General features: G+C 41.2%; 1 long non-coding RNA gene across 1 annotated transcript in view; it reads left to right on the top strand.

Annotated features, from left to right (window-relative positions):
- LOC134555134 (uncharacterized) overlaps positions 1-12,045 on the top strand; it is a 269,397-nt gene that overhangs the window by 201,955 nt on the left and 55,397 nt on the right. The gene's annotated exons all lie outside the window — the stretch shown is intronic.

The raw sequence follows: 12,045 nt of genomic DNA on the forward strand, positions 1-12,045 counted from the left end.
AACTATTTTATTTTTGAAAGGTAAGGAATGATGCCATAATGCAGGAACAGCTGTGGGATCTAATGAGGGAAGATGTATGCTGTGTATAAAATCAATCTATATGTGCAGTTTATACAGTGACAGCAATAAAATGCATAGAAGCTGCCAGTCAAAATGCTGACAACATGCAAAACTAAAATAATAAAGCAAGTGCTTCTGATCTTTAGTGATGACATAAATGTTTGTCATCCCTTTTTGTTTAGTGCAACTCTACAAAGAGGAGAAAAAGGGGACGCATTATGAATATCCATCCATCAATCCATCCATCAGTCCATCCATCTATCCCTGCTGCTTTGTAACAATCCCTGTATTTCTCCCCTTTGATAAAATCCCAGGTTTATGGGATTATTTTTCCCTTCCCTCAGCTATGCATTATGTCATTATCTCGTAAGTAAATTCATTCTTTGAGGTCAAGGGTTCATACAGTTAAAAATTAAGCATCAAAGGGATGTGGTTCCAGCCCCCTTTTATTTAAAGGATTGAAGATCAAGGTAGTTTCTGCTTCCATCTCCACTACTTAAGTCTTCAGTAGAACTCCTATTTTTACTGTTCCTGAGCTTTATGTTGCTAAAGGGAAATGTTTGCTGTATCAAATATTGTAACTCATCTGTAAGCTTTCCTGTTCTTCCTCACTCTTTGTTTCTTAGCTCTTTTCTACCAGCTATCTTTAATATTTTTGTGTTTGCCACAGTAACAGATGAAATAATTTCTAAATGTCCTACAGCCATGTGAATACCCTGCAGCATCCAAACAATCCCTGCCAGCGTGGTCTGCAGAACAGTTCTTGGAGTTCACCTCTCTCTCTTGTTCATGTGTGAGAAATTCACTGCAGCCTGAAGGCAGTACAGGGTAGCACTTTGTCTAGGATCTGAAGGATGAATCATGGAACCACTGGGCTAAATAATATCTTTACAGAGAGCAAAATTAAGAGGCAAAGCAGGAAATATGTTTTAGCTTTAACAGGGGTAGACTGATAAAGCAAAGCAGCTTTAGGCAGCCAGCTTTCCACTTGGGTCTGGCTGGATCATTCAGCACGAGCTGTGGTTATAACAACTGAAATGTTGCTCAAGGTTTTTATTTACACCTTTTAGAAATCTGACCAGCTGGTTACAGCATTAGGCAAACTATATTGCAGCCAGAAAGCCAACCTTACTAGGGCTGTTCCTCCAGCTTTGCTTTCACTAGTGTTTATCCCAAAGAAACGGGATTTTAATGTAACTTTTGGATTTTGGCATATTTGGAAGGCATGAAAACTGGAATTTCTCTTCCTTTTTGTTCTCTCCCCCCCTCCCTTCACCTCCGAAAGAGAAGATGATTAATAAGGAGAATGGGTAAGGGGAGAAAAAAGAAACTGAAGTTGAAAAGCTATGCTGGTAAGCAAACTTGGAACTCTTTAGCTGTATGAGTTGAGAAAGGCTGTGTTACGCAGGGCCTTCAAGGTGAAGGTTAGGAGACTGCATTAAAGTGGAGGTAAAAAGAATTGAAATGAGGACTGGTTATTCTGATAGCCAAGAACGCAGTGCAATTTGCAGAAGTGCAAACACACCCATATTTGTGAACTTTTTCCTAGGAAGTAACAGGATTGTTCTTCCTGGGCTATCGAAGTGTCCACCTCAGTTTTTGTTCAGTGTGAGGTGCAAGGTCTTACATACAGGGATGCAGTGCCTTTGGAGTGCTGCTCTCTGGAATATTAGTGTGTTCATCTGATACCTTGTTTTTAATCATGCTTTTACTGCTACAATACAATTCCCAGCAAGGTGCAGTAAAAAGAAGAGAATTTAAAAGCTTCCCAAAAACTACACTAAAACTATGCATCCTGGTAAATGAGATCTAATGCTCAGGGAATTGTGCCACCTGGTAAACTGGTGGTAGCAAATGAAAGCTGATCCCTTCTCTGCTCATCCTGCACAAAACTAGGCTGTTTCCTGGTAAAACAGTGAAAGATATTTCAAAAAAGAATGAGTGATATTCATGTGACTAGGGATGCAAAAACATAGCTGTAGCAAGGCAAGAATATGAAAGCAGGTTTACTCTGCAAAGCAGCTAGAGGTAGGGATTTTTTTTCTTTTTGAGATCTCACCCACAATCTTCATTACTGTGAAAGACACTAAAAGTGGAATGGAAGAGTTTGTTGTGAGTCTTTGAGGCAGAACTCTAATTTAAAATGCTAAATTGTGAGCCTTGTGGTTTTGAATATCAGATATTTTATACTGTGACTGATAGTGCAAAGAGGTTACGTTATCTATACAACAGAAGCATTCATGCAGCAGGGAGCTTAACTATCTTTCCCTTCAAGCAGCTGATGCTAAAATACAAAAGAATACAAAAATACAAAGGAAACAAAATATACCTTGAACTGAATTTCTTTGTCTGTTAAATTAAGCTGTTATATACCAAGGAAAAACTCTTCCCTTGGAGCTGAGGTTGAACTTGTTTGGGATTTTTCTTTGTTTTCTGATTACAGCTAGTGAAGATGTAGCCCCCTAGCCCTTCCTCCTCCCATATTCTCTGGATAACCACAGGAGTCCAATAAATGACCCCTAAAAGTCAGGTGCTTGGGTTGTATGAAAACAAAGGGAAAGTTGGTGTCATATTGGGATATTCTTTTAACTGAAATACTGAAACATTATCTTAAAATATTTGAAAACTGTGCAGATACTAATTCTGTGAAATGCAGGTGCAGAAGCATTCTTGGGTGGGGGGGTTGGATTAAAAAGATGGAGTCTTTGGTTGGATAAAAGATGGAGTCTCTTTTTATAAATACAAAGCTTCCTGCAATATGTTACTAGGGTAGAAAACTTTAATGCATATGTACAGTTTGACTGAATAATTCATTCTGACAAATGCTAAATGATGCTATAATCCCAGTCACCTGAAATTAAAGAAATACATGTACAGACATTACTCCTGACATTTTGAAAACTTCAACAAGCAAATTTTTTTGCAGACTTCAATGAAATTTTCTGAAGGTCTGCATGAGACCAACTCTCGTGTGGCAGAGATACAGCTGAAGTTCCCACTCCTGAGTTTCCCAGTCTTCTGGAAAGAATCATCGTAAGGGTGTCACCACAGGCACTCAGAAGCTGCAAGATATTTGCCACAGGCTTCAGTGACAGCTGTGCAATTTAGTTTCTGAATCCATGCTTCTCTGGTCCATACTGCAGAAGGGCAGCAGCTGTGTGAATCATGGCTTCTCACTAAGTTCTAAACTCATGATGGTGTAGTCACTAGAACCATGATGAAATGGGAGTAACTTGTATTTGTTAGTGTTTTGTGAGCATCGGTTTGTGATTCATCTAAATTTCCTTGACTTGATTTTGTAGCCCTTCTGGGAGGCCATGTTAGAGTCTTAAAAATCTTGCAAAATTATCCTGCAAAACTAATTATCCTGCAAAAATCTGCAAAGCATTAATACAATGAAGGGATTGATGGCTCTGTTCTCTGAAGGCTCTGAGCTTTTGTGAGTGGTTTTCATTTTGCTTAAGGTTTAGTTATTGGACCTTTGCCATGTTTTGCTGAACTGAACTGGTGTGGAGAAATTGTCAGCATCTTGCATATGATGTGAGGCAGGCGGCTCTGTGTCTTGGGAACTGGTGCTCCATTAAAGGGTTTCAAAGCTGATAAAGTGCAGGCACAGGTTGAACCCAATTCTTCTGTGGTAATTGACCCCCAGGAACAGCTTGCTATTGTGCAGAGTCGTGTTCACAAACCACCTCCTGAAGAGCATTTATTTAAAAAGCACAGAGATAAAAAACTATCTAAATTCCAGACCATAAAACTTGAGCTTTTTTACTGAAAATATTTGAAAAAAGCAGCAGATGTTCTGTGTTAGGGTTTCCTCTGTTTTCACCCAAGTCTCAGCTGTGTTGTGTAGGTTTTCCTTTGTTTTGTGCTGAGTTCCTCCGTTCATTAAAGGAGCTTCTGAAGCCCATATGAATTACAAACTACCCAAGATAAATGGAATGGAAACAAGATCAATGTTGCCATACCATACCACATCCTAGTGCAGTTGGATACAAAGAAAGATGTTACCTTGTCCTGTCAGATGATCTTCCAGTTGTGTTATCTACAAATGGGCACTTTGTAAATTCTGTGTAAACACGAAGAACAGCCTTCCTGACAAATAAGAACAGAAGCCATAAACACTGTCTCTCTGTGAGGGGAAGGGTGTGCTGAGGTTTTTTCTGTGTGTGTGTGTGTTGTTTTTTTTTTTTTAATGCATAAGTATGAAAATTAAAATGGCAAAAATAGCATTCCACTTGGAGAGTTTTCCAGTGAAACAACAGTAAGAAATGGATGGGTATTTTTAGAATTCCATTGCTTTAGTGGCATGTTCTGTTCTTTCATCCAAGAGCTGTGTTTTTCTAACCAAGCTACACACTCTGTTACACAGAAGCTTCTAAATTTTATTGCAGCACAAAGAGAATGTAATGAACTCATTAAGGCTTTTAAAGAAGGTCAGTGTATTTTAAGTGATCTACTGTGTATGCCTGTCCAGCAAAACTTACTTTTTGTCAAAAAAAAAAAAAAGAAAAAAAGAAAAAAAGAAAAAAAAAAGTCTTTTTATTTTACATCTTGCTAGCCTTCTTTCCCATGTTCATTGTTTTGGCTGCAAATTCACATTGCAAAAAATGAGTACTTAACTCCTTTGCAGTTCATTTTTTTTCAGTGAAGAAGCTTGTACAGAGCTGCTCCTTCCTGAACTTTGTCCCCTTTGCTCTGGCTCAGTGAAATGGCACCTGCCAGTTGCTGTATAACCCACCAAGGGCCAGCCTTGGTGAGAGCAGCCCTTGAAATATCTTTTTTCTATAGCTGTTGTTTTGGAGCAGCAAGAACTGCTGCCCGAGCCTGCTGTTCTTTCAAAGTGGTTTGGTTCATGCTACTTCCAGCCTTTCTGGTTCCTGAAGATGACCTTCCATTCCCAGTATTTTTCCTTTTTTCCTCCTCAGTCCTGCTCCCAGTACTTTGTGAGTGTGGAATTCCCTTGCAGCATTGAAAGGTGAGAACTCCTCCTGTCAAAATATACTACATCAAAAAAGTGCAGAGAAGTGAAGGATGGCAGAGATAAGTTGGATTAATTGATTGAGGGGACAATATGGGATTATATTGAGGAGGATTTACAGGTGCTTCCTCAGAGTCTATATTTGTTTCTGGGTTCATGCCCATCTACTTTCCTTGCTGGTTTTACCTTCTGATTCAAACTTAAGGATGTTTTCTCTCCAGCTAAAACTGCCAATTCCTAAAGCTGTGGTTGACCTTTGTGCTGGTTAACCCAGCAGAGAACAAGTAAAACAAAATGGTCTGAGTTAATAGAGAAGACCAGGAGAGGTCTTTTTTTCTGCTTTATTTTTGCTTTCATATGTATAAACTGTGAGAAATGACGCTCACTTTTAAAAATTTCAAAGATTTATCAAACCTTTACAAAATTCAACAAAGGATTTAAGGAAAACGAGCAGGGCTGTGAGCATGGAACTAAAACACCGTGTGCTCACCCACAAAATGTCTGCTCCGCCTTTTATACCGCTGGTGTTGTATCAGGTCACCCTGGCCCCTCCCACAGTCTGCCAATCAACTCTTCCTCGCTGTCCATTGGTGGAGGCAGCTTTCTTTGCAATCTGATTGGAGGTGAGGTGTTGCCATGCCACGCCCCCTGGTAACAAGGCCACCCTCCTCCGACTGCCTCATGAGAGGGGTGCACACCCTCCCTCCACACGTCCTGACTACCAGGGCCTCCCTTGGCAACCGTACAGGGGAAAGGGGGCTGTGGGGAGAGCAGAGGACATCCAAACAGCAAATCACAATAACATAGCCATACATCAATAAAGCTTCTCTTACCATACACATAATATTCATCCCTTAATTGCCAGAGCCAACCGTCACGTTATCCATCTGTAACATACATTATACCCATTTCATCTAAAACTTTCAAACCTTTTCTCAGAGATGAAAGAGAATTTTTTCCACATTTCCCCATCTTGCTGAAGCATCCTTGATTTATCACCTTGGCTCTGAGAGGCAGTAGGTTGAAGTGCTGCTGCTGTTCTTTGGCGATTGAGGATTGTTTGCATGCTGGGGGTACTGATGAAGCTCTGCCTTGGGACTGTGTAGCAGATATGATGACTTCTCCTCCCTGGCAAGCCCAGTGCTGCTTTTTGCCACAGACATCCATGATGGTGATTACACTGCTGCATTCAAACATGACAAAAATTTGCTTTTTTTAAAAGGCATAAATATTTTGTGGATTTAGATGACATTGATGGCATTGTGTGTTATAATAATGGAACTTTTTTCTGTAGGAAATGGTCAACAAAGTTGATTTGAATTCAGATGTGTAGGAAAGATGCTCTAAAGTGACTGACACCACTTCTTCATTTAAGAGATTACAGTGGGATGCAGTGGCTGTCATGTGCACATCTTTATTTAATTCCTCTTTAGTATGCTGAATTTTGTATGAAGAAAAACCTTACTTTGTTCCTTATTCTGTCTGTCACATTTAAAAAATATATGTAGGCAAATCCGACAGGGCCACAGAATCTGACAGCCTTACTTATGAAATATAGCCTGTATGTGCCTTAAAGTATGAATTGTCCTTTAAATTTTTACTTGCTAAGTCTTCTCTTTCAAATGACTATACAAAAGAAGATAAATAGTCCAAGGATTTCTCAATGAGCTGGGCAAAATATTAAAAAAAAAAAGATTAACTTGAAACTGAAGTAGCCTAATTAAAAATGGAGAAAAGGTGAAAACTGAAATCCATTAACTTGTGTAGCAATTACATTGTGTTGCTACAGATTTTGTGGTATGGAAGCAGCTAAGTGAAGACTCTTTTTAAAGGAACTAAAACTTCAGTTTAAATTGTATTTGGCTTCTTGCAAAAAAAAAACCCAACCAAAACCAAAGTGGTCTTTGTGACATGGGACAGACAATAGAGTGTTCTGTCGTTCTGCCAGGAGAAAGAGACCGACCCCCACCTGACTATAACCAACTTCCAGGGAGTTGTAGAGAGTTATGAGGGCACCTCTGAGTCTCCTTTTCTCCAGGCTAAACAACCCCAGCTCCCTCAGCTGTTCCTCACAGGGTTTGTGTTCCAAACCCCTCACAGCATCGCTGCCTCCTCTGGATGCGCTCAAGTGTCTCAATGTCCTTCCTAAACTGAGGGGACACAGCTGGACACAGCACTCAGTGTCCTTCCTAAACTGAGGGGACACAGCTGGACACAGCCCTCAATGTCCTTCCTGAACTGAGGGGCCAGAGCTGGACACAGCCCTCAATGTCCTTCCTAAACTGAGGGGACACAGCTGGACACAGCACTCAATGTCCTTCCTAAACTGAGGGGACACAGCTGGACACAGCACTCGAGGTGTGGCCTCACCAGTGCCCAGTACAGGGGCAGAATGACCTCCCTGCTCCTGCTGGCCACACCATTCCTGATCCAGGCCAGGAGCCCTTGGCCTTCTTACCCACCTGGGCACACCAGGGCACACCTGGGCACACCGGGGCACACCAGGGCACACTGCTGCCTCGTGTTCAGACACTGCTGGCTCATGTTCAGAGTTTCTAGTGGCACAGGCCCCGTTGTTTTAATTTCAGCTGTGTCTGTTGTGCTCTGGTTGTGCAGTGAATGGTGTGAGCAAAGTTTGCATTTATCAAAGCATTTCATGTAGCACAAGGAGTACCTGATTCCTGGACTCCTAGGTAGGAGCATGCTCAAGAACTACTCCATATTTTTTGTAAAAGAGGATTCCTACTGATCTTGGGTAAATTGCAGGTGATTTAATAAATAATGTAACTTTGGTAAACTTGGGATCTGTTTGCGCAGGCTTTGGTGGCTTCTGTAACTACAGCTTTGTTTGTGCATGGGTACAGAAAAGCTGGCAAACTCAGAGGAAAATCTGAAAATTTACATTTGTAGATAATAAAATTAATTTCCAGAAATTTGTCTGCATGCCATCCTGACTAATTAATTCACTAAGTATTTTTCCCTGAAATGTTGCTTCAAAAAGAGAGTTAATTTTTCAAGAATTGATATGCATGAGGTAGGTTGGCAACAAGGACTAGGAGGAATTTTGGAAAAGACTTTGCATTTTAATTAAATCCATCATTTAAATTTTTAGAAAGTAGTTTGAAAACAAAACAAAACTTATTTTCACATTATTAATTCTGAGGCCTCAGGACATTCCAGCTAATCAGGGGATTTTTTGCTCTAAGTATGACACAAGCCCTAGGTATTAGACTGAAAGACATGTGTCAACGTATAATATAGAAAATTAAACAGTGAGGTTAGTTTTTGTCTTCAGAAAATATTAACCTTGTTTGCCCATGAATAAAATGGAAGAACTGTCAGAATATTTTAGTAGAATAAAATGCTGAAAATTAGAGTGAATGTTACATGATAACTAATTGCCTGAAAGAGCGAACAGTGACAGATGGCTTGTTATGATGCTTAGGGACTTTTGTGGTCATCTTCTGTTGTCAGTAAGAATCCTTGTCAGGAGTCAGATCTGAAGTGATTGTCACTGAAGGGGTATTTATCAGGAAATTCATTTAGTAGGAAAGATGCTGGTCTTTGGGAGGAGAGCATGAAGCCAAAGCCTCAGCAGTCTCCCTTAAAATTGGAATTTAATTGCTGTAGCTGCTCTGGCTTCCAGCAGGGTGAACTTTACTCTTTATGAAGTGAAGCTGAATACATGCCCTAATTGTGGCTGTACATTAAAGGAAAGGAAAGCAGAGGCATGCTGGCCAATCATTGTTTCAGTCTGGTGCTAAAAGATGTTTTCAAAATTGACTGGGGAGAATGAAGGAATTGGGAAATTTCTTGGAATGAGGTGCTTAGATATCCCAAATTTTTCTTATCTCCTGTGTTGTCAAAACTATGATAATTTCAAAGCAGGGAGAGCAAAGGGGATTCATTGTCTTCAAGTGAATAAATACCACTGGATTCTGTTGCTGGCTCTGTGCCTGGCTGTGCCCAGCCCCTCCCAAGGTCCCTGTGGGGTCATTCCCTTTTCTGGGAATGAACAGCCGGAGGCTGCTCACCCCAACACTGCTGTGATCAGGACTTTCCATGCAAATGCTATGACAAGTCCTGAATTGCAATTAAGGACCATGTGAATCATTGTGAGCCAGTGGAAGAGCCCCTGGATCAGTCCTCCCCACCTGGAAGAACACGCACATTTTACCTTTCACCCCTCCTGCCTGGACCTGGTGGTTTCCTCTTATTGTGCCTAAGACAGTGACATCTCTGTGCACCTCAGCATTTCTTCAGTTGAGGAACTTCTGTTCAGCTTCTAAAACTACTCACCAGTCAGCCAGGTAAAGCAATCTTCTTAATGATCTGGCACAGGACACATCCCTAAATGCTCCTCTCCATCCCTAAACTCTCCTCTGCATTTCAAAGTGTACACAGGTTTATGTACATGGCATGTGAAATTGAAAATAAAATATATGTTCATGGCATTAGAATATGTAAAGCAAGAACCAGCAGGTAAGCTCAGGAAAGTAAAGAGGAAAAAATAACTTGGAGTCCTATGATCCTCCTTAATGCATGGAAACCTCACTGAATCTATTTTGGCAAATATGTAGGATTTTTTTTTTCAAGCTTCTGTATTTACTGCTAATGGGAGTTTTACTTGCAGCTTCCCACGCTCTGCAGTTAAGAATGACTCTCCCTTTTAATGCTGTTTTAACATGATTTTCTTGTCATTTCAGTACTTACTGTAGATCACCAAAATTACTGGTTTGCAAACTTTATCATGGTCTGGTAATAAAACTTAATAAGATCAGGAGACATAAAAAAGACCTAGCTAATACATCTTCCTGCAAATGTTAGACTAGCTGTTGCTTTATCCTTGAACATTAAAGTTCAACTCTCCTCCATGGAAGTGGGGATGTTACAAGGATGGTGTATGAAATGTGCTTCACCTGGGTTTGTGGTAGCTCTTGTGGTACATGTGTAGGTGCTCTGCACAAAGGTCTGTGGGTTTGTTCTGTACTGTGCCTGGGCCACGAGTCCAGCTGGAAATGAGGGTCTGTTCCTTTTGGCACAGCTCAGTCCCACAGCTCTTTGGTCCTTAGCCTGAGACTGGGTATCAGGGAAGGCCAGTGATGGTCACTCTTGTTATTATAGTCATTATTATTCCCTTACACTTGGGTATTACCCAGCAGCTGCCCAGTTCTGGCACAAGAGTCATTGTCAGGGCTAGGGAAGTGCTGCTTTTGTCTTTCCACAGCTGCACCACTGGTTTATGGTGCTGCCTGGGGGGATGGCAATCCCAGAGCTGTCAAGGTGATGTGTGAATAGAACACAGCTGAATAAATTTAGAAGGAATGGTGAAAAACTGCCAGTGCTGAATTAGTGAATCTGTAGTTCCCTTGTACAAAAGGAAACAAACAGCATATGCAAAGGCACAGCTTTCCATTAGGTAAATAAAATTGCTGTGGCCAAGATAAAACAGAAGCTAGAACCAAGTGTATATGACATTAGAATAAACAGTTCATGACTGGGAGAAGAGGTAATTCATCCTTATAAGAGTGGTTCTAACCCTACAAGGAGTCACAAAAAAAAATTTGAATGAAAGGTAAACATTCTGTAGAATGAGAAAACCATCAGTTTCTCAGGCTTGAGAAGACCATCAGTTAAACCTATTAGCTTTGGAACTGGAAGAGGCCTGGAACCCTTAATCACAAAATTAAAGAGAAAATTTAGGGAGTTGGTTTGGAAAACAGAACAAAAAGACAAAACTCATGCAAAAAAATTCAGTTATTCAGTGCAGTGGAACTGAGGTGTCTTCAGAGCTTGACTGAAAGTGAGAAAACAACAGGCTTTTATCAGGGTGGAGCGAGGGAGGCTTGCTTACAGAGAAAATATAAACATGCTAGCTAATGCTGAAATGCAGAAGTGTACAACAAAGGTATAGAGGAATGTAGAGACTCAAGGTGACTAACACATGAGGGTAACTGCATATACATGACTGAATAATGCAGGTAGGGAGAGGAAAATAGCAGAAACAATGTTACTGACAGTGCAATTGAGAGAGATTCGTCGAAAACACAGCATGCTGACTAGATGTCACCAAGCCCAAATGCCTGAAGTACAAAATAATGCTTTGTTCTGTTTGTTTATACTGGTGTAGTGTCTCAGAGCTCCTGCTGGGCATGTACTCACTCTTAGTACCCATGCTGTGTGCATGAGTGTACATGCACCTCAGCTGGGCTGATGATTTCACCCCTCACTTAGGCTTACCACCCTTGGGCTGCTTCCAGACAGCCCAGCTGCATCCCCTTCCTCTTCCAAACCTAGTTTAAAGCCCTCTCAATGAGTTCTGCCACTTCACAAGCTAAAATCCTTCTGCTCTTAACAGAGAGATGGGCCCATCCAGTTCTAGCAGATCAGGTGCCGTAAAAGTTGCCCCATGATCAAAGAACCCAAAATTCTGCTGATGACACCAATCCTTGAGCCACTTGTTGATAATGTGGGCTCTCCTATTCCTTTCACTGTTTTTCTCTGCCACCAAAGGGACTGAGCAGAACCCTGCCTGTGCTCCTGCCCTATCAATCCCTTGACCCAGAGCCCTAAAGTCCCTGTTAATTGTCCTGACACTCCTCTTTTCAATCTCACTGCCAGCCTGGAGTATCAGCAGTGGGTGATAATCAGAGGGCTGAATCACCCCAGAGACACTCTCAGTAATATCCCATACCTGAGCCCCAGGGAGGCAGCAGAGCTTCCTGTGGGATGGGTCTGGATCACATGTGGGGCCCTCTGTTTCCCTCAGAAGGGAGCCACCCTCTAAGACTACTCTTCTTTTCTATTTAATGTCAGAGCTGATGCTCCATCTGACAGACAAAGTGTGACTGGGAGGGGCACTGGGCAGATCATTTTCTTCCACGTCCTCTGGCCTCATACCTATTCTTAGTTTGTAGCACTACAGTCAGTAATTGTCTTACACTGAGAAGATCTAAAAGCTACCAAGATTATGGGCTTTTTTTCATAAAGAATAGACTAACAAG

Source organism: Prinia subflava, chromosome 9 (assembly GCF_021018805.1).
Source record: "Prinia subflava isolate CZ2003 ecotype Zambia chromosome 9, Cam_Psub_1.2, whole genome shotgun sequence".
NCBI lineage: Eukaryota > Metazoa > Chordata > Aves > Passeriformes > Cisticolidae > Prinia > Prinia subflava.